Source organism: Podarcis liolepis (assembly GCF_965112155.1).
Source record: "Podarcis liolepis genome assembly, chromosome: 11".
In the NCBI taxonomy this organism is placed as follows: domain Eukaryota; kingdom Metazoa; phylum Chordata; class Lepidosauria; order Squamata; family Lacertidae; genus Podarcis; species Podarcis liolepis.
Genome location: NC_139565.1, coordinates 19,926,927 through 19,954,729, shown reverse-complemented (window position 1 = coordinate 19,954,729; position 27,803 = coordinate 19,926,927). Strand labels below are relative to the sequence as shown.

The following is a 27,803-nucleotide window of genomic DNA, read 5'->3' as shown; positions in this document are numbered from 1 at the left end:
TATAAGCTTTTGTGTGCATGCACACTTCTTCAGATGCCTTCATTTTGCTTTTTAGAAAGTCAATTCTTTAATATTAATCATTAGTGTGTTCCTTGATAAAGTATTAAAAATACATATAATATAAAAATAGCTAGAAAATTCAGAACATCTTTTGGGGACACTAGGAATATGTGGTGGTGGAGGTTGCAGAACATTACTGAGACATGATGTTGTTTAAGCAACAGCTACTCTTAATGGGACACGGGTGGCGCTGTGGTCTAAACCACAGAGCCTAGGGCTTGCTGATTAGAAGCTTGGCGGTTCGAATTTCCATGACAGAGTGAGCTCCCGTTGCTCTGACCCTGCTCGTGCCAACCTAGCAGTTTGAAAACACATCAAAGTGCAAGTAGATAAATAGGTACCGCTCTTGCGGGAAGGTAAATGGCGTTTCCGTGCGCTGCTCTGGTTTGCCAGAAGTGGCTTACTCATGCTGGCCACATGACCCGGAAGCTGTACACCGGCTCCCTCGGCCAATAAAGCAAGATGAGCGCCGCAACCCCAGAGTCATCTGCGACTGGACCTAACGGTGAGGGGTCCCTTTACCTTTACTCTTAATGGCACCTCACTTTATGGTTTTCCAGAATAGCAAGTGTTGCCTCTTTGTCTTCCATTCTCTGCTTGAATCAGGAAAGGGTGCTTGGATATCAAGACCAGAACTCATCAGGGGGAGGAAGAATGTCTCTCACAACCACATTCACTTCCTGATCTGCTTCAAGAGAAGAAAGAGGGAGACTAGGACTTCCTTAGCAGCAAGAGGACTTCCTTCTTTCTTTGTACAGTCCTCCCCAGGCTGATTCCAGAAATAGAGAGCTAAGGGACGTAGAAAGGGCTTTAATAGCTAGAGACAAGAGGGGACCCCTCTGAAGGCCAGATTTAATCCATGGCCCACCAGAGCCAACCCCTTTATGGTGTAAAATGTGTTGCCATAGTCTAACTGTTATAACCACAGAACACAGAGAAGGTTTTCAGTTTAGCTCTTAGTCTAACAAGTCAGAATAAGGTCCTCAGAGAGATCATAGCCTTTCTTGGTGGGAAATAGGATTCCAGTTGTAATGCACGCCACATAAATTATATTGAATATGCTTGAATCAGTACATGGGGCAAATTACTTTTTTCTGACTTGGTTTTCCTTAATGACATAGGGTGGTCCACCAGTCAAACATCCTGTTCTCATGTGGCCAACTGAACAAAATAGCACGTTTCTCACTTGTTATGCCCAACAACTGACATTCAGAGGCATATAGCCTCTAACATTATTTTGACTTCAGTGCTTCATCCAGGGAAAGCAAACATGGGCTATTATATGTCCTAAGAGGGGAAGAAACACCACTACTTCTTCCTATCAGATAAGCCAGATGAAATTCATTAAAATGACATGACCCACAAAAAAAGCCAAGCCAGTCACCTTTGAGACCTCCTTTCCCAGAATCCTAAGATATGTATAAGAAGCGAAAGGGAAGAGGGTATTTGCTTTCATGCTGGGGAGAAGATGCAAGCTGAGTCTTGTTATTGAGGCTTTCTGGAAAACCCTAACGTGTGAGAGCAACCACCCCTTTCCCATTCTCTGTGGAGGGAAGGAAAGGTGGTTTCTCTCCTGGGTTTGTGCAGGCAGATTCTTTGTGTTCCTGTCATCTTCTTCAGATGCCCCAGAGGCTCATGCTGGAAGCACTGGGGTGCCCACTATGGGGGACAGGACACTTGCCACTGCTGACCAGAAGCAAGCGCTTATAAGAACACTGGTTAGCAGTATTCAGAATCTGGTGTGATTTGACAACCAGTAGGACTCTGGGGAAGTCAATCGTTAGATTTAATTAATGTGATACACCATTTTTCTGTGGCAATATCTCTCTCACACATGCTCAAACCTAGAAACACACACACTAATGTTTTTACCAGCTGGAGATGACTTTGCTAATTTTGCACTGCCAGAACAAATGTAATGAAAAGTAAAGTATCTCATGAATGTTTAAGAGTTGCTTCAAGAGATTTGTTCAGTTCCACAGTACAGAACATGACATATACTCATATTAATAATAAACATGTGAATATTAAATTTTGTGCATGTATTTCACCTTCTGTTTCTGCAGCAGTGGGGCTGTCACATAACACAACTGCATCCCCAGGGGTTGCACCCTAATTTGCTGCCTGTATTTACTGAATGCCTAGTTATCTTTTTAATGCAGGGTCTCTGTGATGGTATGCATGCTTCAAATAGACGTGTCCAGTCTAAAGTACTGCTCTAGCAGTGTTAGAAACTCAGCTGTATAAGCTAGAAACTCAGCTATATAAACAGTCAGGATCCAAGGATCCCCAGGCATGCATCTCCATCCTGGCACCTGGGCATCTTCACTTGGTCGCAAGCGGCTGATAAAGGTAAAGGTAAAGGGACCCCTAACCATTAGGTCCAGTCGTGACCGACTCTGGGGTTGTGGCACTCATCTCGCTTTATTGGCTGAGGGAGCTGGCGTACAGCTTACGGGTCATGTGGCCAGCATGACTAAGCCGCTTCTGATGAACCAGAGCAGCGCACGGAAACGCTGTTTACCTTCCCGCCGGAGCGGTACCTATTTATCTACTTGCACTTTGACGTGCTTTCAAACTGCTAGGTTGGCAGGAGCAGGGACTGATCAACGGGAGCTCACCCCGTCACGGGGATTCGAACTGCCAACCTTCTGATCGGCAAGTCCTAGGCTCTGTGGTTTAACCCACAGCGCCACCCGCGTCCTATGTGCAAAATGTTCCTGGCGAATTTCAAAAACTGCCACCTAGTGATGATGCAGTTCAGCCATGTTGCACCTTGGTTTAATTGGAACTGTTAGAACAATAGGTGCAGCCACTACCATTACATGCAGTGAGTTACAAGATTCCTTTAAAAAGGATGAGGAAAAACTGATTTTACCATGTTGAAGTTAGGGCTGGACCCCGCCTACCCACCCCCAATGCCTTTTGATTAATTTTGTGGGGTTTTTCAAGGTAGCCTTACAAATAAGCTTATGTGATCCTCCCCTGGGACACTGGTGTTGCCATGGTAGAAGACCTGATGGTGGAAACATCAATGCTTGGTGTCATTTTTCCTTCTTCAGCTGTGCAGCACCAATGTGCAACATTGGGCTCACAGCAGCACAGCCGAAATAAACATCATTGGGTTAAGCAGTGATGGAGATGGATTGCCACTGCCAGGACCTCAAAGTGATGGTGATGTGTGAAGAAGGGGAGCTTCAGTGCCAAATGCTGAGTTGAAAATGTTAGGTTCAGAATATTTGACTCAGCTTTACTTTTAATATCAATGATTTGTGTATATCGATTTGAACAAATGCATTGAAATGTTTTCAAAAAGATGTCAGCTGTTTACATGTTTTCCTTGGCACGGTCCTAAAGCTTTAATATCAAATTGGCTGTTGGAGCAGCATGAGTAAGCATTAAGTCTCACAGCAACTGTCAGTAGGGTGTATATATCTGAGTCCTGGGTGCTGAATTCATGAATTTGGTTCCAGCAATCCAGACAATCACAATCTGAAAGCATATTTTGTTATATTGATTCCAGTTAAGCAGTTGCATTTGAGAACATGGATTAATGAATATAAAACCCCCCACTAATATCTTTTTATCTTTACCTTAAATCTAATATCTTTTTATCTTTATCTTTTATCTTGGAGAATCTGACAGCAATGACTATGTGCAGACATGTGTTCACAGCCAACAGTAAGAAATTATGTTAGAGGACAAGTTCACATACAATGCCAACCCAATCCTTGGCTAACATGAATGAGCAAATGTGGTTGTTTTGAACCACAGGTTGTAACAGCAGTGCTCCTCCCACTGTCCTGATGTTCTACTCAAAACTAAGCCTTGGTTTGTTTTAGGATTATTTCTGAACCTGGGGCGATGGTTTGTCTCCCCCAGACAATCCAGTACCGGCAAACAAAGAACATTGGCTTCAACTCATGGTTTTCTGCAGCGAGGCAAGCCATGGGCCCAGGTTTAGAAGTGAGCCAAATCATGATTTAGCCCTGAATAGTGAAGTAGCAACAGAAACAGAGAAGCAGCAGTTCAGTTATGATATTTGGTCTTGGAACTTGTTCATTTGTGCTAAATCATTATGTATGTCAGCTTGTATGAAACATATACAAAATTACAGTACCTTTGCAGTGAAGTGTTGATAGAGGACATTAAAAAATTGCTGAAGAACCAAAACCCATTTTCATTTACATTTTGTCGTTGATTCGTTTTTGGGGTTCCACTGGACCTTACAAAGGGTTTGCTTGTGGAATAGAGATTACAGCAGAATGCTGTAGGAACCATAAAAAAATGTTTGGGAGGAAAAATGTTGTGCAGGCTGTATTTTCTTTGCTGTTGCCTATTTGCAAACCCACAATCTAGCCCCTCTTTGTGCTGCTGTGATGCTAGGGACTATTCAACTGCTCAGAAGAAGGCTGATAGCATCTGGGTTAAGAGTAAAGACTTTAACAAAGGAAGTGTGGCTGATTTGGCTAAGGAAAAGTCAGACAGGTCTAAATATAGGAGGGGAGGTGTGCTCTTGGCAGGATTACAGGAAATGGCTGAGTTGTACTGGTTTGTTCAGTTGAATCAGATAGTATGTCATGACAGCTTATGTAGTAGCTTGCTGGATGGCTGCCATGTCAATCAGCAGCCAAATGACTCCATAGTGGACACATAGCATCCCCTTTGCCTCTGTGTGCAACATCCTCTGGAAAGATATTATTATAATTATAATTATAATTATTATTATTATTATTATTATTATTATTATTATTATTATTATTATTATTTATATACCACCCTACATCCAGAGGGCGGTTTGCAGAATACAAGACCACAACATATACAATCAAAACAAAATCAACAACCCAATAACACCCCCTTCCAAAAAAAAAGGAACCACAATTTAAAAGGACATACGACAACCAAAGGCCTGGTTAAAAAGGAGCGCTTTTGCCTGGTGCCTAAAGGTGTATAATGAAGGTGCCAGGGAAACTTCCCTGGGGAGAGCATTCCACAGAGGGTGAGCCATTGCAGAGAAGGCCCCGTTCTCAAGTTGCCACCCTCCAGATCTCTCGAGGAGGCACACAGAGAAGGGTCCCAGAAGATGATCTCAGGGTTTGGGTAGGTTCATATGGAAAGAAGCGGTCCTTGAGGTACTGTGGTTCCAAGCTGTTTAAGACTTTATAGATCAACACCAGCACTTTGAATTGGGCCCCCAAACTAATTGGTAGGCAGTGCAGTCAGACCAGGATCGGTGTAATATGTCTGGTGAGCAACCTGGCCACTGAATTCTGTGCTAGCTGAAATTTCCGAACTGTCTTCAGAGGCAGCCCTATGTATAACACATTGCAGTAATCTAACCTTGAAGTTACCAGAGCATAGACAACAATAGTTAGGCTATCCCTGTCCAGATAGGGCGGTAGCTGGGCTACCAGCCGAAGCTGATGGAAGGCATTCTGGTCCACTGAGGCCATCTGAGCCTTCAGCAACAGCAAAGGATTCAGGAATACCCCCAAGCTACAAGCCTGCTCCTTCAGAGGAAGTGTAACCCCATCAAAAGCAGGCGATCTTCCACTCATTTAGTCTAGGGAACCACCCACTAACAGTGCCTCAGTCTTATCTGGATTGAGCTTTAGTTTGTTGGCTCTCATTCAGTCCATTACTGAGGCAAGACACACTGGTCCAGCACTTCTACTGCCTTACCTGCAGATGTAAAAGAGAAATAGAGCTGAGTGTCATCATAGATAGATTAGAGCCATCTATGGAAGCCAAAGAAAGGAACAGATATTCTGGGAAGCTCTACAGCTGATGTAGAGCTAATAGTTGAGAGTGTAAGCTGGGAGCTTTTCTCCACAAAATCTAGTTTTCCTTTCTAGATGTCTAGGGAGGAAGAAACATGGTCACAGGAAGGGGCTGTATCAGACCTTGATGTGAGTCCTCACAGGGTTTATTCTTCCTGCCTGTTCTATTATTCTTTTTAGATTTTGTGACACATTAAAGAAGATGCTTTACTTTGTCCTTGGAAGACCACCATAGCTTAGGAACAAGCATCCTCCACAACAGTCCTTCAAAGTTGCCCTCCTGTTGATTCTTGTCCGTACCTGTAAACCTGATATGAGGCAGACTTCCTTTCTGCATTGATATTACTACCAAGAAGGACCCGTCATGGGGAGCGCACAGTGGCGGCAGCCCCATTAGAGTTCACAAGCTGGTTGATATTGGGGCATACACTCGTTTAGGTACTGGTGGTATTGTGTGGATGTACGCGAACAAAGCATGGCAATTAGATTCCAGATACTTTGCATGGAAGCACTCCAACTGTCTCTTATGACTCCATCATGAAGCTCAATTCTTTCTTTTGCTAATAGGAGACTCTGTAAGTAGGCCTGGAATAAGATGCTGTGACCATGACTGAGTTGCTGGAGTTTCTGCTTTAAGTGTGCACCTTCCTGGGTCATAGTGCACCCATGTTGCCAGAAACATGGTAAGAGAAATGAACCTGGAGTTATTCAGGGTATGGCTCCATACTTTGCTCTCAAGGCTAAGGCTTTTGACGATGCACCTGCTTACGACGACCTCTTGATCGGAGTCTTCTGTTTTAATTGCTGTGTTGTTTTAATGGGAATGTTTTATTGCATATTTTAATTACAGAGGGTTATATTTTAATGCTGCGTAATTGGTTTTTCCTCTTTGTAAACCACTTAGAAGCCTATTTCGACATTAAGTGGTAGATTACTTTCAGGATAATGATAGTAATAATCCTATGCGTATTTACTTGGGAGTAAGACCTACTGTGCAGGATTCAATTATTGGGCTTTGTGATATTCACTGACTGGCTGGTGTAGACTGCTTTTTCTGTCTGATCTAGGGTGAGAAGTTATATGTACCTACATTTTGCATATCTCTTTACCAACAAAACTGGATCAATAATGTAACCGCTTCTTTTGTGCATACTATGCTTATAGACAAGAAAAGCCAAACATCCCCTGAATCAAAAGTTTATTTTAAAAATAAAAACAGAAGCCTCTTGTTACATTTCATGAATTATAACTGGGAAATTATACACCCCCCTATACCATTTAAACAGCAAAATGTTTTCTGAAGTTACCAAACGGCACAATTAGTAGCTATGCATGTTCTTACTAATAACTGACACAGAGTATAGTTGTTAAAACTTCCATTTTTATCATCCACCTGCCAGGATCCTTCTGTCATACCCAACTTGATCGCAGTATCTCTGTACTCAAAGAATAATTATTGAACCATTCACCCTCACACTTGCCTTGCTTGTCTTCAGAAATCGAGGAACTAGCGTGACAAGAATTTTAAAACCATTATTTTCAGTGTGAGTAAATGACAGAAGATGACTGTCAACCTGTGCGGAGCTGACACAGATGTAAGAGGAATGAAAGTATTTGTACCTGAATGCCTTTGTGTTGCTGTGATTGTGGAGTGGGGAAGAAAATATAAAGCAAGTTCATCCTTAACCATGACAGAGCTTGGGTCTCGGCTGGGAAAATCTAGAGTTTTAAAATGTCAGTTGATATAGATGGTGAAGACGGACCATCTTAGGTCATGTGTTGGAAGAGGTTTGAACACACATTTGCTTTATTCTGAGGTACTTAGTCCTCTTCAGGTGTACTGCAATCACATGAGGGAGGCAGGGCATTAATGCCACCTCTACCCCTATTCCTGTTCTTCCTGCCCTCTCGGTGTTGAAGGGTGATCTTCTGAAGGACGAAGCCTCTTGTATTCATGGAGACTCCTCATGCATTTTAGAACCCCAGGTCTCCACATGTCCAGGAAGCTCTTTTTGTCAAGGGTTTCCCTCAAGTTTTAACAATCAACTGCCATTAAACACAACTAAGGTAGATGTAAAAGAGGGCAAACAACCACTGGAAGTGCTCTATCAACAGATTAGAAATAAGGACAGTTACCACCAGCTCAGTGTTTTGTTTTGTTTTTTAGACCATTATCAGCATATGAGTACACCCTAAAGCTGTGAGATCTGGTATCACTAGAGGCAGCTTTCATTTATAAATGAGGACCGTTTCACATATAAACATCATTCATCTCATGGCTTCATCCTTGATGTGTGAACTGATTCAACCGAAAACCACCTTATTTCAAGTTACGTGAAAGTCCTATGCTTTGTATTTGATTTGTGATGAAATTGTGTGTGAAGCTTGCATATAACATAATCACCCTGATGCTTTATATGAGGCTCAGTGATGATGTACAAGTGACAAAATGGTTGTCTTGGTGATTTTAGAGCATCAAAACCCTGACAAGCTACCCCTGAGGAAAAGTGAATAGTGCGTGGGTATGTTTTTATTGTTTTTGTTGTTATTATTATTAAAAAATGCCTTGTTTTCATTCTGGTCAGGCTCACTAGAACACAATGAGAAAAGATAGTTCACAGCTAGTGTTATGTCTAGTTTTAACTGAGGAGATAAACCAGTATTTGGTCTGTACTAATTCAGAATGAATATGGGATCTCACATGATTAAATGACTCTCCTGATAAAGAAAAAACTCTCCAATTAGCACATCAGAGGGAATTTTAGACTAGAACCCCTTTCCTCAATATGATAGGGTTTCTTTTTGATGTGAATGAACAATTACTTACATGAGCCTTCTCCACTCAGCCCTCCCCATCCCAGATACAGGTTCACTTCCACTGTGAAAATTAGGCCTAAACAAACTGAAGTCCTGTTAGTGACTTCAAATATGTTACTGACATCTGTATTAAAATGCTTCTTCTAATTCTTGTATTCAAATCCTTTGAATTTATGAGTTAATCAAAAGCTGTTTTACCTGGTTAACATTGCTGTAGTACTTTGAATATGGGAATTCATCAGAAGTAGTATTATTCTCCTTTTTCAGAATCAGAAAAGGATGTTAAATTTTTCATGAACATCTTCCCCAGCGTTTTAAACCTAGCCTCAGATGAAACACTTCAGAAGGCAAGATGTCTTACACATGCAGATTACTTATCAAGATGACAATTGTGCCATGGTTGCTAATTATTTATTTTATATTGGCAGCCAGTGCAGTTCCCTCAGCACCAGTGCTATATGCTGATGAAAGGCAGCACCAGACACAAACTGCGGCCCCACGAGCCATAGCAATAGGAATGTGCACGGGCCACATGATATGATTCAGATGTGTATTCTTCATTTTGGAAAGAAAGAAAAAATCTGTCTGATTTCCTCTGTGGTCTGTCTGATTAGAGTCATGTTTTGGATCTGAAGCAGCTTCATTAAAACCAGACTTTGTTTCCCACCATCCACAATATATGAACTATCAGGTCCCCGTGTTTGACAAAAGTGGATGAAATTTGAAGGCATAGCAGCCTCTTCAAAGTGAGTTAAGACTGACAAATTACAGTCAAACACGTCCAGGAGTTTTGGGCCTGGACACCTTTTTTCATTTATTTAAGGAAATGTGTGTTAAATTTAACAGGAGAACTGGATGAAATTTGCAGCCATGGTTACTTCTTCTAAAGCCACGAGCCCTACTAGATTTCAGAAGGTTAGCTGCAGTGGTTTCGCTACAAGGGCAGCCATTACAGTTTAGGGCATGTAAAAAAAGTACAGTGGTACCTCAGAACTTGAACGTAATCCGTTCTGGAAGACTGTTTGACTTCCAAAACGTTTGAGTTCTGAGGCACGGCTTCTGATTGGCCGACAGCTAGGTTTCTGCACAGCGGAAGCTACGTCAGATGTTTGTGTTCCAATGAAAGTTCGAAAACTGGAGCACTTCCTTCCGGGTTTTCAGCATTCGGGAGCCGAAACATTTGAGAACGGAGCTGTTCAAGTTCCGAGGTACCACTGTATTAATTTTCCTCTACCATAGTGGTTTGTGAATAATTGGTCTGAAAGCTGCAGACATGACAGATGTGTCACAGGTAACAAACCTGTCTAACTGCAGTCAAATAGGTCCAACAGCTTTTGTGCTATGTACCTTTTAAACCTAAATGTGATTCATCCTCCATGTGGTTTTCTTTGTAATTAGCCCTCCACGGTCAGTTGCTAAGGAGCTCTCTTTCTCCCCTTCCCTCCTTCTACTTTTCCCTTATCATTCTAAGTTCCAATTCTGGAATGGTCCACCCTTCCTTCACTCCACCCTGGCATTTCCCTTATGGTAGATAGTGAGATCATTTTTCTCTGGTAAGACACAATACATAGTATATGCACTTTATGCCTATATGTTTGTCCAAGTAACAAAACACTATGAAGTGTTCTTTATGGTCCTGATTTCACTTGCCCCTGCTTCACTCTGATGAGGCACTGATCCGCCTGCTTGTGCTTGGGATTTGGAGTTTGAACAGAATAAATGCACACCCCTAGTGAGGAGAGCTATGGTTCCCCCCCCCAAAAAAAAGACAATGTTGGAAACTGCATTGGGGGTGAATGCATGATGTTGGGCAATAATAGCTAAAATTCACATAAGATGTGAACCGAGCTATTCTGTATATATTTTCGCCCAACAGGATTTGGGAAGGGCAAGATTATATTTTACTTACACTTCTCTCTTCTTTATTTCTTTTGGGCTGGTTTATGTGGGCTGATTGCCACATAAAATATACTCTGAGGGCATCAGTGGAAGTTGAAGATTTGTGTGCGTGTTGTAGCAAATGGCAATCATTCTTGTGTCCTTGCCTTCTAAGGAAATCTGCTAAATAATCTAAGTAGACCATACTGTTATTTCGCTGTCCAGTTGTTGCATTATATTTTTAGTGAAGTGTCACGTTTCTCCTGAAATAAAAATAACCAAGTTTAGTTGTTGCTCGGTTTTTATTGGAAGGTTCAGTGGAGACAGCTGAGAGACTAGATGTATGTCACGCAGGAGAAGGTGAACAAATAGTGCTGGGAGGTTTTGATTAAATCCCCAAGATAAGAGGATCCCACACAGGAGGATAATTTTAACAAATCAGCTAAAATAATTCACATGTCATGCTGTGTCCGTGTGTATTAACTCAGATGCCCAGCAAAAACAAAACAAAACAGGCTTAACCAGATCCCTCAGCTTTTCAAATATATTTGTTGACTTTATTTGAGAAAACAACTATGACTCTCCCATAATTTCTTCTGGAGTTTTCTCCCAGGTGCCCCTCCACTTAGACTAAGTTTGTAATAGGCCCATTACAAATTTTGGATCTGAACATATTTAACTCCTTGGGTAGATCCTAAGTTGTACCTTTTTATTTAGTGTGGGGCTACAAAGCACAATTCTTTTTTTAAAAAAAACAACAACCAAGTAAATCAAATGATCAAGTATAAAAAGAAGTGCATTTTGTAAAAAGGAAGAGGAAAAAAGAAAGGGAAGAAAGCAACAAATGAACTTTTGCTGGTTACTTTGCTGGTTACAGTTACCTACTTGGGCTGAGTTGAGTTTCAACTAGCTGAGGTATTGTGAAAATAAGAGTTATCCTAAGAATGTGTACCCAGAAACAAAAATATTTGTGCAGGACTTTCAGAAGAGTAGTCTATTTGCGTACACAGTAGGGGCACCTTTGCTCTGTTTAGAAAAGGAGTGACTAAGATGCGTCCCTGTAGCCATACCTGTGCCAGCAGCCTCTGTCATCATGATCAGTGGTCTGGGGTGCTGGGAGCTGTAGTCCAACAACAACTGGAAGGCCACAGTTAAACCACCCCAGTTTAGAATGCACAGTTTGGCAGAGAAAGTTTCAGGGAAGACAAAATGGAGAATTATTAGGAACCAAAAAGATTGTGAGGGCAACGATAGTACTGTTGCTTCTCCCACCACTGACAGCTTTATCAGTGATATGAAGAGAACTTCTGCTGGAGGTCAAGGGAGACACACTTGAATTCAAGGTTTCATCCTCATCGGCCAAACAAATAATTGCTTCAGTACTACTTCCCTCTCACAATATCACACAGAACAGACACCTCATCTGTTCCAGATATTGTATTCTCAACATCTTGGTTTTACCTGAATCCATCTTCAGTTTGTTGACTCTCGTCCATGTAATGGTATATCCATGCAGTGTAATAGATACAGTACTTCTGATGATATTTATCCAGTTTTAAAACTTGTGGGGGAGGGTTGGAATGGAAAAAATGAGGAAATGTTTAACTTCTCCCAGAGCTTTAACACTTTGCCAGAAATGAATTTAAGATGCCTAAAGAAAAAGGCTTTGAGAGGTGTTACAATCCTGAAATGAAAACATAAAATGCAATAATTTAGACAGACAGGTCAGCTGAATTTCAATAGCTCATTATTCCTGAACTCAGGATTACCTGGGTCAAAAGCACTTGCTACTCTGAAATGGATGATATTTATTTCTTTGCCATTATTCTGAAGATAACGTGCTTTTTGGTGATAACATAAGAGAAACTGGTCCATGCTGTTTTTCAATTAGTTTTCACTTAAGCTAGTGGAAAACAAACACAGAAAATAAATCACTGTCATTTAAACTGAGCTAATTTATTCATTTTAAAATAAATATATGTATAAGACATAACAGATGCATAGTAGGCTCACTGAATAGCTGAACAATTCATAGGCTGGCAAGCATAGTAAAACATTGTATATAACTGTTAGCATGTATATTTTGTAGTATGCTATGCTCTGTGATTAATTTAACTACCATGTGTTAAATTCACATTAAGCTACATTTTCATCACAAGATCGTTTATTGAATGTGCTTAATGCAAAGCTTCTAAACTTTGCTTTTGAATCACTACTTTATTATACAGTTTGTTGAGTGCAGGAATATTAGCTGAAAAGCATCAAACAAGGATAGCTTAGAGTAGGGAAAAGGAACTTCTTCTTTTCAATATTTACACTGCAGTTTGTCACACATTCCATCGCGAACATCTCCATGGATTCAGATTTAATTCAATGACCCCCTCCTGAAGATATCCCCATTGGAACAGAGATAAGAGTGTTTTAGCGACTTAATACTCAGAGCAACAGAGCTTGCAGATGTGTTAAGCCAATGTGTCTCACACAAAAATGCAATTAGGGTAACACCCAGCTGCTCATTAAGTTGACAATACTGAGATCACCATGTATCTTTTTCCAGAGGGCGTAGCCATGTTAGATCAGTGTTTCCCAACCGGTGTTCCGCGGCACACTAGTGTGCCGTGAGACACCGGCTGGTGTGCCGTGGGAGGAAGGCGGGCGAGTCGGGCGGTGAGAGGCGGCGGCGGCGGCGAGGATCCGCGTCGAGCCGGGGGCGGCTCCGCGGTGGTGGTGCCGAGCGGCGGGGCAGCGCGCGCAAAAGGGAGGATCGCGAGACAGCGGAGGAGGAGGAGGCCGGCATGTCCGGGCAGCAGCAGCAACAACAGCAGCAGCAACTCCCGCCGCCGCCCCCTCCTCCGCCCGCTATCGCCGCCGCCGCCTCAGCTGCCCTCGCTCTGCTGCCTCCTCCCACCCCGGCAAGGGGGAGGGAAAAAACTTTCGCTTTTGTGCGTCCCTCCCGGCGTGACGCTGCGCGCTGACGTCACGGGGCGGGGCTTTAATGGTGGTGTGCCGCGAGATTTTTTTCCGGCTAACAGGTGTGCCGTTGCCCAAAAACGTTTGGGAAACACTGTGTTAGATGGTTGCCGCAAACCAACAAAAAGTCTATGGGGCCAGCTTTCATGGACTAGAGCCCACTTATTCCTCTTACGCCATGAAAAGATTCTTTAAGTTTAGCAGAATACCATTCATTGTGTCAGCAAATCATACATAACTTGGAGCTCTTAGTTATTTCATTTAAATTGTGAGTAACCTTAAAATTATGTTTTGCGTTTCAGTTTCAACTGAATGGATTTTAAAGCAGGTCTTCTGACTGGACTTACTACAAACACCCTAGACAGGGGAAATGTCTAGGAATGGCACTGTGAGCTTGTGCTCTGCAATTTTCCAGCACAATAAAGTCTTCGTTTGCAGCAGCTCCAGGGAATCTCAGTACTTTATGAAGTAAGAATATTGAGGGGTCCCTTCAAGGGGTTCAGCTTATTAAGGAAGACTGGACCTTTGGAGAGAGCGTACCTTTTAAAGCTCAAACTGGTCAGGAAATGAACAGAGACCAGACCAGGATATACGAAAGCAAAGCGGCTATAAGCCTGATCTTTATTAAAGCTGTTGCAACAGGGTGCTTCCGTCACATGCAGGAGAGAGTAGGAGGACCCCGGACAAAGGTGTGCAAGCCCTTATATAGACTTATACGTAGCTCAAGACCACCCCCAGAAACATCATACATACATCACAGAAGGGGTGTAGCCCAAGACCACCCCCTTAATATCATCAGAGAAGGGGCAGACTACAACAGAAATCTGAGTGCATTGTTTTTTCTCCTGTCTGCTAGGTTACTTGATGATGATGATGATGGTGGTGATTATTTTATTATTTATACCCTGCCTATCTGGCTGGGTTTCCCCAGCCACTTTGGGTGGCTTCCAACAAAATATTAAAATACAATAGTCTGTTAAACATTAAAAGCTTCCCTAAACAGGGCTGCCTTCAGACGTCTTCTAAAAGTCTGGTAGTTGTTTTTCTCTTTGACATCTGGTGGAAGGGCGTTCCACAGGGCGGGTGCCACTACTGAGAAGGCCCTCTGCCTGGTTCCCTATAACCTGGCTTCTCACAGCGAGGGAACCACCAGAAGGCCCTTAGTGCTGGACCTCAGTGTCCAGGCAGAACGATGGGGGTGGAGATGCTCCTTTATGTATACTGGACTGAGGCCGTTTGGATTGGATTACCTGGGCATCCTGGCCACTCTTTTGTTATGATAGCTACTCGACTCCTGAATCCAGGTCACAGGTCACAGGCTCACCCTGTTGATATCTTAAATGTGCCCTTGAGATAGGATTTGTGAGCAAAGAGACAGGGGAGGCTCCCCATTTCCTTCGACCTTGCAGAGAAATATTTGAGGTCAATTTGGAAGAGAGAAAATGGTTTCAGGACTTTTCTGTGGGTTTCAGACATGTGTTTTACATATTTGTATGTGTTTGCTTGGTACATTTATGAACATCTATTTTATATATATATAAGACATTAAAATTCTTACAACACTTTATATGACTGTGATTCTCCTATTAACCCCCAAAATCAAAATAAAAAACTCAAATCCTTTAAATCCACATGTCGTTTTCCAGACTATTTTAGACCAGATAAGGAGGCAACCCGATCTTTTCCACCTCTGGATTATAATAGGCATTGCTCTAGCATTTGGACAGAGGGTATGAAAGGGTCACAAGTGCAGCTAATATAATAATGGCCTCAAGTTGTCACTATAAAGAGAAATCATGCTCACTGAAGAATGAATAGCTTTGCATGCAAACGGGGACACTATAATATCTGGAATAGCAAGAACCTTCCAAGAAATGGATTTGAAAGCGCCTGCAGTAGTTTTCTGGTCTGTTGGAAGACACAATCCCTTTCACTGGGATGGTGAAATAATTTGTGGGCTCCAAGAGACAGTCTGTGACAATTGTAGAACAAGGTAGCCAAACTATCAGAGGCAGGGTGGATGAGTCTGCCATTCATTGTCTCAGTGCAAATCAACTAGTTCCCTGGACTCTCATATTTCTGTTTGCTTGGCAGCTGTTCACAGATGTCATAAATCAACACTGAGGTCCCTGCAATAGAATAGTTCTGGCTAGTGCTAAACAATGAGTTCTAGTCTCTGGAAATTTATTTGCAGGCCTGTTTTTTTTTTTTTTTTACTTGCAAGTTGTTACCAGCAGATAGCATTGATTGCCCCTTCTTTGATTTGGCAAGTTTAGCATAAAAGTCTATGGGATATTGATGAGACCTATATATATCATGCACTTAAAGGGAATTGAAAAGCAATCAGTTGCTCTCATTTACAAGCCAGACATTATTTGATTTTTTTCTCCTCTCCTCATCATCCAATTCTTCACATGCCAGAGGGTTCTAGAATATTGGCTAGATCTTGTTTCATAGAAATGTTGTTGGTCGGAGTTCATAGCTCACAACAGCTAGACTTGGGACTGGACCAGCACATGTTGTTTGAAACTTCGGAGGGAGATCTCCAAGAACAGGAAGATCTCACAAAATATGAAGGGGAGTATTTCTTTACAGGATGACTCAGCAGAATTTGGGTGAGGAACTTTGGAGAAGAGGAAGCTTACCCTTAAGCTTCAATAGATTTTGCAATCTGCTATCCAGACAGGAAGTAAATGGCAAGCTTGTGCAATGTACAGTAGAATAGGTCACTTTATAATATCACATCTATCAATCACACTTAAGTTATCCTACAAGGCACATTTTGTGATGCAAACAAAAGACTAAAAATCAGAGCTAACGTGAGCAATATAGTTATTGTTACAGCATTTAGGCATCTGAAGGCAGCCCTCTTTAGGGAAGCTTTTAATATTTGATGAATTATTGTATTTTAATGTTTTGCTGGAAGCTGTCCAGAGTGGCTGGGCAAACCCAGCCAGATGGACGGGGGTATAAATAATAATAATAATAATAATAATAATAATAATTATTATTATTATTATTATTATTATTTCCCTATCTTATTTATTATAAATCCATCTTGATCTAGGGTTATAGTACATTTATACAAGGTTTCTTCTGGCCAATAAATTATTGGTCTATGAGCCGATTAAAAAAGCTAGACCATGATTATATGCTTCTGAGTTAATATTATTTATTTATTTATTTATTTAGGGACGCGGGTGGCGCTGTGGGTTAAACCACAGAGCCTAGGACTTGCCGATCAGAAGGTCGGTGGTTCAAATCCCCGTGACAGGGTGAGCTCCCGTTGCTTGGTCCCTGCTCCTGCCACCCTAGCAGTTTGAAAGCATGTCAAAGTGCAAGTAGATAAATAGGTACCGCTCCGGTGGGAAGGTAAACGGCGTTTCTGTGTGCTGCTCTGGTTCACCAGAAGTGGCTTAGTCATGCTGGCCACATGACCCGGAAGCTGTATGCCGGCTCTTTCGGCTCATAAAGCAAGATGAGCGCCGCAACCCCAGAGTCGGTCACGACTGGACCTAATAGTCAGGGGTCCCTTTACCTTTATTTATTTATTTATTTAGGTTTCCCTGGCCACTCTGGGCAGCTTCCAACAAAATATTAAAAATACTATAAAACATCACACATTAAAAACTTCTCTAAATGGGGCTGTCTTCAGATGTCTTCTAAAAGTCAGATAGTTGTTTATTTCCTTGACAAGGGCTTCCTCCTGCTTTGTCATAATATTGAAGAGAGAAATCTCCTGCAGGCCACTTCAGTTTTCAGAAATACTGTTTTGGGTCCTAATATAAGTTACCTTAAAGTTCACCCCCATCTGATTAGGGGCAATTACCCTCTTTTCCCAGTAGCTCTGTGTGTCTGATCCAACATTATTTAGGAGGGGTCCCAATCCACCAAAGAGGCTGGTTGTGGGACATTTTTCCCAGCAGGGGAAGAGCGGGCAGGAAACTTTCCTTCCATGAACTTCCTTAACTCAGGATCCAAACCATTATGTCTGTCTGTGTTTGTGCCTGAAGGGGTAATTGTCACTTGAGTGTCTGCAGGCACAGTCTGCACAGATTGAGACGTGTTCTGGCCATGCATATTTTGGAGAGGGTCACTTGGAGAATTCCCATCTCTAAATCTTTACATTGCAGCTGTTGACTGTGGATTCGAAGCAACTGATGGACCTTTAAAAAGTAACATGGGAAGAGGCTTTTAACATTTTTCCACTATGAAAAAAAATAGCCTAGAGAAGCAATGCCATTTGAAGGTGAGGCCTGCACATTCTTCCTGTACAACTCATGTATTTAATGAGTCTGCCCCATAGAAGCCCAGCTGATACTTGCCATCACATGTGGGGAATAATAATAATAATAATAATAATAATAATAATAGTAATAATAATAATAATGCCACTCTGGGTAGCTCCCAACAGAATATTAATAATAATAATAAAACGATAAAACATCAAACATAACAAACAATATAAACTTCCTTAAACAGGGCTGTCTTCAGATGTCTTCTAAAAGTCATATAGTTGTCTATTTCCTTGACATCTGATGGGAGGGCGTTCCACAGGGCGGGTGCCACTACCCAGAAGGCCCTCTGCCTGTTCTTTGTAGCTTCACTTCTAGCAGTGAGGGAACTGCTAGAAGGCCCTTGGAGCTGGACGTCAGTGTCTGGTCTGAATGATGGGGGTGGAGATGCTCCTTCAGGTATACTGGGCTGAGTATAAGGAATGAATATTATTGACAATAAACAGGGGCTAGCAAACTATTTCAGCAGGGTGCCAGTCCACTTTCCCTCAGACATTGTGGGGGGCCGGATTATATTTTGGGGGAAAAAATGAATGAATTCCTAAAGGTAAAGGGACCCCTGACCATTAGGTCCAGTCGTGGCCGACTGGGGTTACGGCATCCTCTCGCTTTATTGGCTGAGGGAGCTGGTGTACAGCTTCCGGGTCATGTGGCCAGAATGACTAAGCCGCTTCTGGCGAACCAGAGCAGCGCACGGAAACGCTGTTTACCTTCCCGCTGGAGTGGTACCTATTTATCTACTTGCACTTTGACATGCTTTTGAACTGCTAGGTTGGCAGGAGCAGGGACCGAGCAATGGGAGCTCACCCCATCGCAAGGATTCAAACTGCCGACCTTCTGATCAGCAAGTCCTAGGCTCTGTGGTTTAACCCACAGTGCCACCTGTGTCCTATGCCCCACAAATAACCTAGAGATGCATTTTAAATGAAATCACGCATTCTAGTCATGTAAAAACACGCTGATTCCCTGTACCGTTCGTGGGCCGGATTTAGAAGGCAATTGGGCCAGATCCAGCCCCCAGGCCTTAGTTTGCCTACCCATGACATTGAAGATGGAAAAAAGGCAAAGTGTGGAAATATCGATAGGAGCTTCTTTTGAGTGTGTAGACACATCTCTTTTGCACCCTTATGGAAACGGTCATTACTATGTCAAGTTAGTACTATGGATGCTTTAGCTGAGATTCGTGCATTTGCAGGGCTAGATGACGCTTGGGGTCATTTGCAACTCTACAATTCTATTATTCCAAGCCCAGTCTTTAAAATTAAATTACAGATAGGTAGCCGTGTTGGTCTGCCATAGTCAAAAATAAAAAAATTCCTTCCAGTAGCACCTTAAAGACCAACTAAGTTAGTTCTTGGTATGTGCTTTCGTGTGCATGCACACTTCTTCAGATACACACTGTTAAAATTAAAGTAACGGCTGTGCATCAGAGTTTCCAGTCAATGGCAAAAAGAGCTTTAAGTTCTATACACACTTATCTGTAAATATTGAAATAAGTGGGACTTGCTCTCAAGAAAACACACAGAGGATTGGTTTGCCAGACTGTGTGTTGGTAGGTCTGCATTTTACATCTGCTCTGTAGTACCTGGAAAGGCCCCAATGGCTTAATTTGTTTTCCTGATGCGCCAGCTATTAAACCTTTTAAATTACTGTTGAGCCAAAAATGTATCACAGTTATATCATTCGAATGTGGGCTATGATCCAAAATAGTATATGTTCTGTGCATGCAGAGTTTTTTTTTTTTTAATACTGTCCGTTTATTTTTCTGAAGTCATTTCTTAAATGTTGTTCCTTTAGAATTTCTGAATATTTTTTTTTTAAAAAACCTTCCCTAAGTTTAAACAAAGATTTTGCAGTAGAATTTAATGGGAACCCATAGGGAGGTGTTGTGGATTGGTATGCTATGGCAATAGAACACTTTAATGTAAATTAATTTAATAGAAATTTAATTCCACTGGTACAGAGTTATTTCTCTCCGATTTGCCCAGTACGAATTTCTGCTGGATGGTGAATTATTGCTGGCTGCTCTTTCATATCCTGGTTGCGAGGGGGGGAAAGATCATTTGGTTGCCCACATTCTTGTACATGCTGAGCCGAGAGAAATATGGATGTGTACCATCATACAGAAGCTGGAACATTATTTTTCAAAGGCTGCAAAGAGCAGCAATGAAAGTACTTCCTCCCTCTGTGGAAAGCTCATGAAAGCCCTTTCACTACAGAGGTGGAACTGATAACATGTTTTCAATTTCAGCTCTTCGATTAAGGGGCTTCTCTGTGTTGAAAAGAATGCGTGAGATAGACTGTTGCTGTTTCAGTCTTTGCAGGGAATTTGTGGTATGAGCAACTAAACATTTTGTGCATGTGAATTGTCACTAGGCATGCTCGGCCCCTATTCTGCAATGCATGTCTGCTGTGTAAAACTGTACAGTCGTACCTTGGTTATTGAACGGAATCTGTTCCGGAAGTCTGTTCAACTTTCGAAAACATTCAAAAACCAAAGCGTGGCTTCCGATTGACTGCAGGAGCTTCCTGCACTCAATCGGAAGCCACGAAAGCTGCGTCGGACGTTTGGGTTCCAAAAAATGTTCTCAAACTGGAACACTTACTTCCAAGGTTTGCTGCCTTCGGGAGCCAAAATGTTTGAGTTCCAAGGCGTTCCAGAACCAAGGTATGACTGTACTTGTGTGTTTATGTGTACTGAATAAGTGCACAATTGTAGTTTGGAAATTAAGGATATAAGAGCTATTCCATGGGCTTTCCATGCATAACTGTGCATAGGCATAAATGGAGGAAACACCATACTTTGAAATGAATGTTTGTTTATATTTTTCTTTTCTTTTTTCTGTTGATTACTTATGTTACATAGTTTTAAAAACCAATAAAGCATTTAAAAACAGCGACAACAATGGAATCACAGGCAGGAAATGAAAGGGAATGAGGACCTACCACACAGTACCATACCATCTAATTGTGATGGTAGTAGAATCCTGAGCAATGAAAATTGCCTCAAGCAAAATTGCAATAGGGAATGGGATAGTTTGAAGCATCCTCAAAGTTAATCAAAGTTCTGTTTTGATGAGTAGAATCCACTACTGTGTGGAGAATTGCAATGCTTATTTTTATGTTTAGATTTAGGTCATTAAAATTCAAAATGTAAATATATTGCTATATTTTGCATTTTCTTCACATTGGTGTTTGCATATGAGCATGCAATATAAGACAGACTTAAGTTCTGGTATCTTATTTATTTATTTTAACCCCTAGACTTGAAATCTATAGCAGAATGTGTCAAAGTATTCTTAAAGTGGCCAATGAATAATACATTTTAGTTAAAGAAACGATTGCAAAGTCAGGTGTAAATCCACTGGATTATGGCAAATGGATAACTGGAGAATTTAGCAGTGGATGTTTGCGTAAGGGAATGATGATCTAGTTGGGTTAATCAGGCACAAAATCAAGAACATGGGGAAGATCACAGATTTTGGTTCAAAAGACAAGAAATTGAACATGTACACATAACATAAAGGTAAAGGGAACCCTGACCATTAGGTCCAGTCGTGACCGACTCTGGGGTTGCGGCGTTCATCTCGCTTTATTGGCCGAGGGAGCCGGCGTACAGCTTCCGGGTCATGTGGCCAGCATGACTAAGCCGCTTCTGGCAAACCAGAACAGTGCACGGAAATGCCGCTTACCTTCCTGCTGGAGTGGTACCTATTTATCTACTTGCACTTTGACATGCTTTCAAACTGCTAGGTTGGCAGGACCAGGGACCGAGCAACGGGAGCTCACCCCGTCATGGGGATTCGAACAGCCGACCTTCTGATCGGCAAGTCCTAGGCTCTGTGGTTTAACCCACAGCGCCACCGCATCCCTCTACACATAACATAATATAGAGTAAAAAGAGAGTGGTGTGCATCATCTGCGCTGAAACAGTGTTCGAAACTCCCATCATTCTAGGCGCATTTTGCGACAAGGAATTTCATTAGTGTGAGCAGTTTCCGAGCTCTGGGCGCAGTATTGTGCCTTTGATTTCAGATTAAAATTGCAGAGTGGAAAGAAAGGAGGACCTTTTTCTGCCTCCCCGCTTCCAGCCACCCTCTGAAGACTGGAGAAGAGACCCTCTTAAGTATATTAGGGGGGCAGGCAGGGGAAGCATGGCTTTGTTTTTTGCAGTCTTCAAATGAGGACTAGGCTATGTGGAAAATGAATATAAGATATTATCTGCAGTTCATTCATTTTCAGCTTTGTAGTCTTGTTGTAGAAAAGTGCGCCTAGACATTCTGTTATTGTGCCCATAACCTAGGTTTAAGGTGCCATTTAGCTCCTAGCTTTCATATATCAGTTTCCAAAATCGGGAAACAGTGCCAGTTCCTTGCCCCTAATCACATACCATTGCCCTTAATCTGGATTGCCAATGGCTTCTCCACATTTAGAGTTGTCATCATAAGGCAGGAACAGGGCATCTGTGGTGTTACAGATATTGCTGGACTTTCAACTCCCATTGGCCCTAGTCAGCATGGCCATGGATCTAGAACTGGCCTCCACAGTCACTTACGGACTCACTGTTAAAACCATGTTCTTGGAAGACAATCTTACTCGGCTATGTGTGATCGCCAAAGAAGAAGAAAGAAGACCATTGATTAGGAATGATGGGACTTGCTTGCTATAAAGGAATGTGCCTCATTCGACACTTTCTTAGGTCTGTCAGATGAATCATTAGGCCTGGCATCACAACGTCTCTAGAGTAGAGTAGTGGTGGAGAATAGGGCTTCTTGCTCTTTCACGTGCATTCAGTTTGCCCTTCAAGTGACCCCTTCTTCCTCCAGTGAGTAGTGTTCTGTCTTTGGTGTGATTGGGAGCATGAGTCTCGGCCTCACACTCTTTCCACCCTGCCCATTACCCTTGTTTATTTTAATGCGAAATCCTCATGACCCTGCATAATGGAAGTGGCTAGAAAGTAGCTTCTATACTGCGAGGTCACTGAGCGGTGCTAAATCAATGTGACACCTCATGCGTTGCCCTTTGAGAGCATGGGGGCAGGAGCAGCAAAGCAGATTTCAAGCATGAGACGAAATATATTCATACAGAAGACATCTGAAAAGATTCTGTGATTCTACTTTCTTGCTGATAGCAGGACCCATGAAAGGCTTTGAGGTGACTTCAGGAAAACTGTTTAATTAGCAATGGGCTGCAATCCTGTACTCTCCAGCCCATGGGCCAGGACTGGCCCATGAGGGGGTCTGGTTTGGCCTGTGAGGTCATTTTCTACAAACCACAGCCATCTGCTTATCAGCTGAGGTCAGCTGCTGGGCAGGAGGATAGGGCTAAATCCTGCGTTTGGCTGCACATCTGGTTCCCAACAGAGAACAGGCTCACACAGCCAAGGCGATGGGATTTCATCTCCACTCATCAGCTGATAAGCAGGGGTTAAATGTTGCTCAGTTCAAACAGGCCCACAGGGGGAAGTCTGGCAGTTCTGGTTTTTGGAGTCTCAGTACACTTCCTTCCCCTTCTCCCCCTTTGCCAGAGTCAGGGCAGAATGACTTTGAGAAGAGAACAGGGAAGAGAAGGAAGAGGGAGTAAGACTGAAATAAACTCCCTCCCCAAAGCTGTTGGCTTGCGCCATCCTGCCCTTGGCAAACAGTGCACATTTTTTCCTTCCTCCTCTTTTGCCTGTCAACAGCTTTCCTTCAGAAAGCTGTCCCTTGGTCAGGGCAGAACGACTGTGAGAAGAGGAGGAGGAGAAGAGAGAGGAGAAGCTGGACTCACTCGCTTCCTCTTTCTGCTTCTAGCCTGGCAAGGGAGAAAAAGAGAATCAAAGGAGCCAGACGCAAGCCCAACGGCACGGAGGAAGAAGAGAGCTCATTCTTACTCTCTGCTCCTCCTTTCCCCTTCTTGTCTTCTCACCGTCACCCTACCAAGACCGTGGTGCAAGGAGAGGAGGGAAAGAAAGCACCATTGGCAAAGGGTTTTCAAACAGGATTGTGCTGAAGTCCCGGGACTTCAAAGCACAGCATCCCCTGATGCCAGGTGATTATCAGGTGAGTCTCAGGTGGACAGCACTTCTCACCTGTCACATTTGGCCCACCGGGGTGGGTGGGGAGATAATGATCTGCCGCCCATCCCACCAGAAAAGGTTGCTCACCCCGATTATGCCTGGTTTCCTGGAAGCAAGCCCGTTTGAACTCATTGATATTAACTTTTGAGTAGGCACACAAACATTTCACATTGTAAAAGACTTCAGACGTCTTAAAGAAATCTCCACCCCTGTTGCTACAAATGGCAACCGTACTCGAATTTTTCAACGTTATCGCTTCCCTGGTGCCACATTTCTTGAAGTGGCTGTGGCGGCGAGTGGAGTTGGTGGCCTCTCTGAAAAGGGAGGCCAGGCATTTGACTTCTAGCGGCTGGTGCTTCAGTAAGTGTGGCTGGCACTGAGCTGTTCAAGCATGCCTTTGTCTTCTCTGGTCTCTTCCGTTTCACAGTCTTTCTACTTTTTATTCAGTATAGGCATTGCTGGTCCTTGTATAGGACCTTGTAGGAATTTCTTTGGCCATCAGCTGATCTTGCTGTTTCTTTGTTTTGTTTTTGCTCCTCTCTATTGATTTGGTGGCAGGTGTACTTAGAGAGTGGCAGCGATTAAACAGGATAATTGGCCACACTGTTTGGTAGGTGTGTGGTATTATCAGGTAAGGCTGAAGGACGCTAGCCCAGAGTTTCCCAAGTTTTTTGGGCCACCCTCCACTTGGTTCCATAAAATCATCCCCAATACCCCCAACACCCACTGAATAAATTGTTCAGAATAGTTTTACATGAGCCATTAAGGAAGACAATAGCACAATAAAATTCAAAACAGTAACAATTAATTGCACATTTATTCAAAATCCAATTAAAACTGTGTAAGTTTAATTAATTCAACAAAACTGATGAAGTTGATCCACTGGGACCAGCTTTTCAAAGTCTGATAGTCATTTAGCAAGAGTCTTAGATGCCACATTTAGCAACTACTTCACTGTTCAGTGAATTCTTAATGTGATGGATGGGCTTGATGAAGTGATACCATAGATATTCAGTTCAAAAGAGAAAAAAAATACACTTGCTTCTTTATAGCTATAGGTTTCCCAGAAGAAGAAAAAAACCTAACTTATTAGGCATGAGTGTAAAGCACTGCTGCACACAAAAATAAATATATGCTCTGATCTAACCTTGTAGCTAAAAAAAGAATATGCAGCAAAGAATATTGCATGAAAAATATTTTTTACACATTCTTACTAATGAAAACATAAGGCAGATGTATGAAAGTGCTGCCTTGGGCCAAATAATTGGGGGGGGGGGCAGTCACATTGCCTGTGCCTGCAACATCACACATGCAACATGTGTGTGGCGTTGGGAGGAAGTGCATGATTAGGAGAAGGCCTTGCCTGTCCCGCTGCAGCTCCCCCCTCTCGCCCTCTGGAAGAACCTACTGTATTTTTTGCTCTATAAGACTCACTTTTTCCTTCCTAAAAAGTAAGGGGAAATGTGTGTGCGTCTTATGGAGCGAATGCAGGCTGCATAGCTATCACAGAAGCCAGAAGAGCAAGAGGGATTGCTGCTTTCACTGCGCAGCGATCCCTCTTGCTGTTTTGGCTTCTGAGATTCAGAATATTTTTTTATCTTGTTTTTCTCCTCCAAAAACTAGGTGTGTCTTGTGGTCTGGTGCGTCTTATAGAGCGAAAAATACAGTACCTTTGATGATTCACCACACTTGGTTTGGCGATTCAACCTCCTCCAACCCCTTGATAATGGGCGGGGGCCCTGAGCCCCCTGCTAAGGAATATCGAGGGAGCTGATGACACCTCTGCCCCCTAGGAGTTGGCACACCTGAACTAGCTTATGAGAAAATCAATAGTCCCATCTCCAGCAATCGGAGAGTCCCCCATCTCCAGAGGCCAGCAAACTTTTTCAGCAGGGGGCTGGTCCACTGTCCCTCAGACCTTGTGGGGGGGACTATATTTTTTTTTGGGGGGGGAATGAACAAACTCCTATGCCCCACAAATAACCCAGAGATGCATTTTAAATAAAAGCACACATTCTACTCATGTAAAAACACGCTGATTCCCGGACTGTCTGGGATTTAGAGGACAAACTGTAACAGCTGACCAGAGCTGTGGAGCCCCAGGCGGGTGTGAAACAGGAAGTCCTCCTTACTCACTTGGAAGAGTGGAGCAGATGGAATGCTCCCTTTCACCCTTGGCTCATCCACAGTGTGTTATAAGCAGTTGCTATCTCAAGCCATGGTTCTATATTGTAGATCTGCTCTTGTTAAAATAATAGAAGTGACCCAGAACAATCAACCTTGTACCATACCTCCTTATTCCTCTTTGTGGGCACAGTGTTCTGGTTAATACATTATTGTCCACGGGTAATAACTATTGTCCAAAAAATAAAAATAAAAAGTGGAGAAAGAAAATAATATGCTTTTTTTCTCCCTTTCTTTTTTATGCAGGGAAGTTTTAACTAAAATCATTCTTGTTTGCAATTATTTTCAAGATAGACTAGTTTGTCATGCTTGGATAACGAAGATGATTTATTATTTAAAACACTGAATATTTATAGAAGCTTTTATTGTAAACAAGACATGTAGACATTATTCATAGCTTTGTAGTTTACTGCTTAAGCAGAAAATCTGAAAAATATCCTCCCCATCTCCAAAGAAAAATATTCATGTATATTTATAGGGAATGGAATGTTGTTCACTAAGTTTCCAGTATGCAAAGCCTAATGTCTCAAGAAATAATAGCAGTTCGGCTTGGGCTCAAGGACATTTCCCATCAAAGTCGTATAATAAATTTACCCTTTTGCTGAATATTCTATCCATTTGAATATACAATAATTGCCAAAGGCTCATTTCTTGGGGAAAAGACTATTAGGCTTTCATCACTGCACAAGCTAAGGGGCTGCTGGTTTTTCAGGGTTATTGATGGCACAGCATGAAAAGAAATGAAAACTTTTGAAAAAATGGATCTTATTTTGGAACAGTGTTTTTTCTTTTAGCAAATATGTTTATTCTGTCTCTAAAGCCTTTAAACATTACTGTGCAGAAGCAGCAGCAAATTGTGTAAAAACTAACAAAGGGATCCCATTGCTTTAAACACAGAATTGGCTTATTTCACATGGGGGGGGGGACAAAATCATCTTAGGGGAAAACATGTTACATAATTTCCAGGAACAGAGAGTAGTACAATATAATTCGCGAGAGGCAGAAAACACAGGCCATTGTTTTTTTGTGAAGATAAAGATTGTACGATAGCCACCATTATGGACTTCTGAGTACCACTTACTAAGACAGCTGCTATGCCGTTCTTAATCACAGTTTGTAGGAACAATGGAAGCTGCCTTATACAGTGGTACCTCAGGTTACATACGCTTCAGGTTACATACGCTTAAGGTTACACACTCCGCTAACCCAGAAATAGTGCTTCAGGTTAAGAACTTTGCTTCAGGATAAGAACATAAATCGGGCTCCAGCGGTGCGGCAGCAGCAGGAGGCCCCATTAGGTAAAGTGGTGCTTCAGGTTAAGAACAGTTTCAGGTTAAGAACGGACCTCCGGAACGATTTAAGTACTTAACCTGAGGTACCACTGTACTGAGTCAGACCATTGGTCCTTCCAGATCAGCAGTGACTCTTTTGGGGTTTCAAGCAGAGAGTTTCTCCCAGTTTCTTCCTACAAACCAGATGCTCTACTACTAAGCTATGGCCATTTCCTCCAGAGTGTTGCTTGAAGACGCACTAGCTATTATGATCAAACCTCCTGGGTACCATTCAAAACATTTATGGCATTTGCTTGGTGCAGGATCGTGTTCGAAATTAGCCAGGCGCCAGGTATATCTTTCACCTATCAGTCACTTGTGACCAAGTGAAGATGCCTGGGTGTCAGGAGGACTCCTGACATCTCCACCATCTGGGGATCATTGGATCTGGACTGTTTTCACGCACTAATACCACATCCTGTAGAAT

General features: G+C 42.4%; 1 protein-coding gene across 4 annotated transcripts in view; it reads left to right on the top strand.

The window, feature by feature from the left end:
* The window catches only part of PRR16 (proline rich 16), a 151,355-nt gene that overhangs the window by 55,962 nt on the left and 67,590 nt on the right, over window positions 1-27,803 (top strand). The window contains exon 1 of one of the 4 annotated variants that reach the window (XM_083464629.1): window positions 17,736-17,757. The exons of the other annotated variants lie outside the window; for them this stretch is intronic. The gene's annotated coding sequence lies outside the window, so the exon portion shown is untranslated. Of the gene's footprint in view, window positions 1-17,735; window positions 17,758-27,803 lie in introns of those variants that run through there. 4 annotated transcript variants of the gene reach the window in all.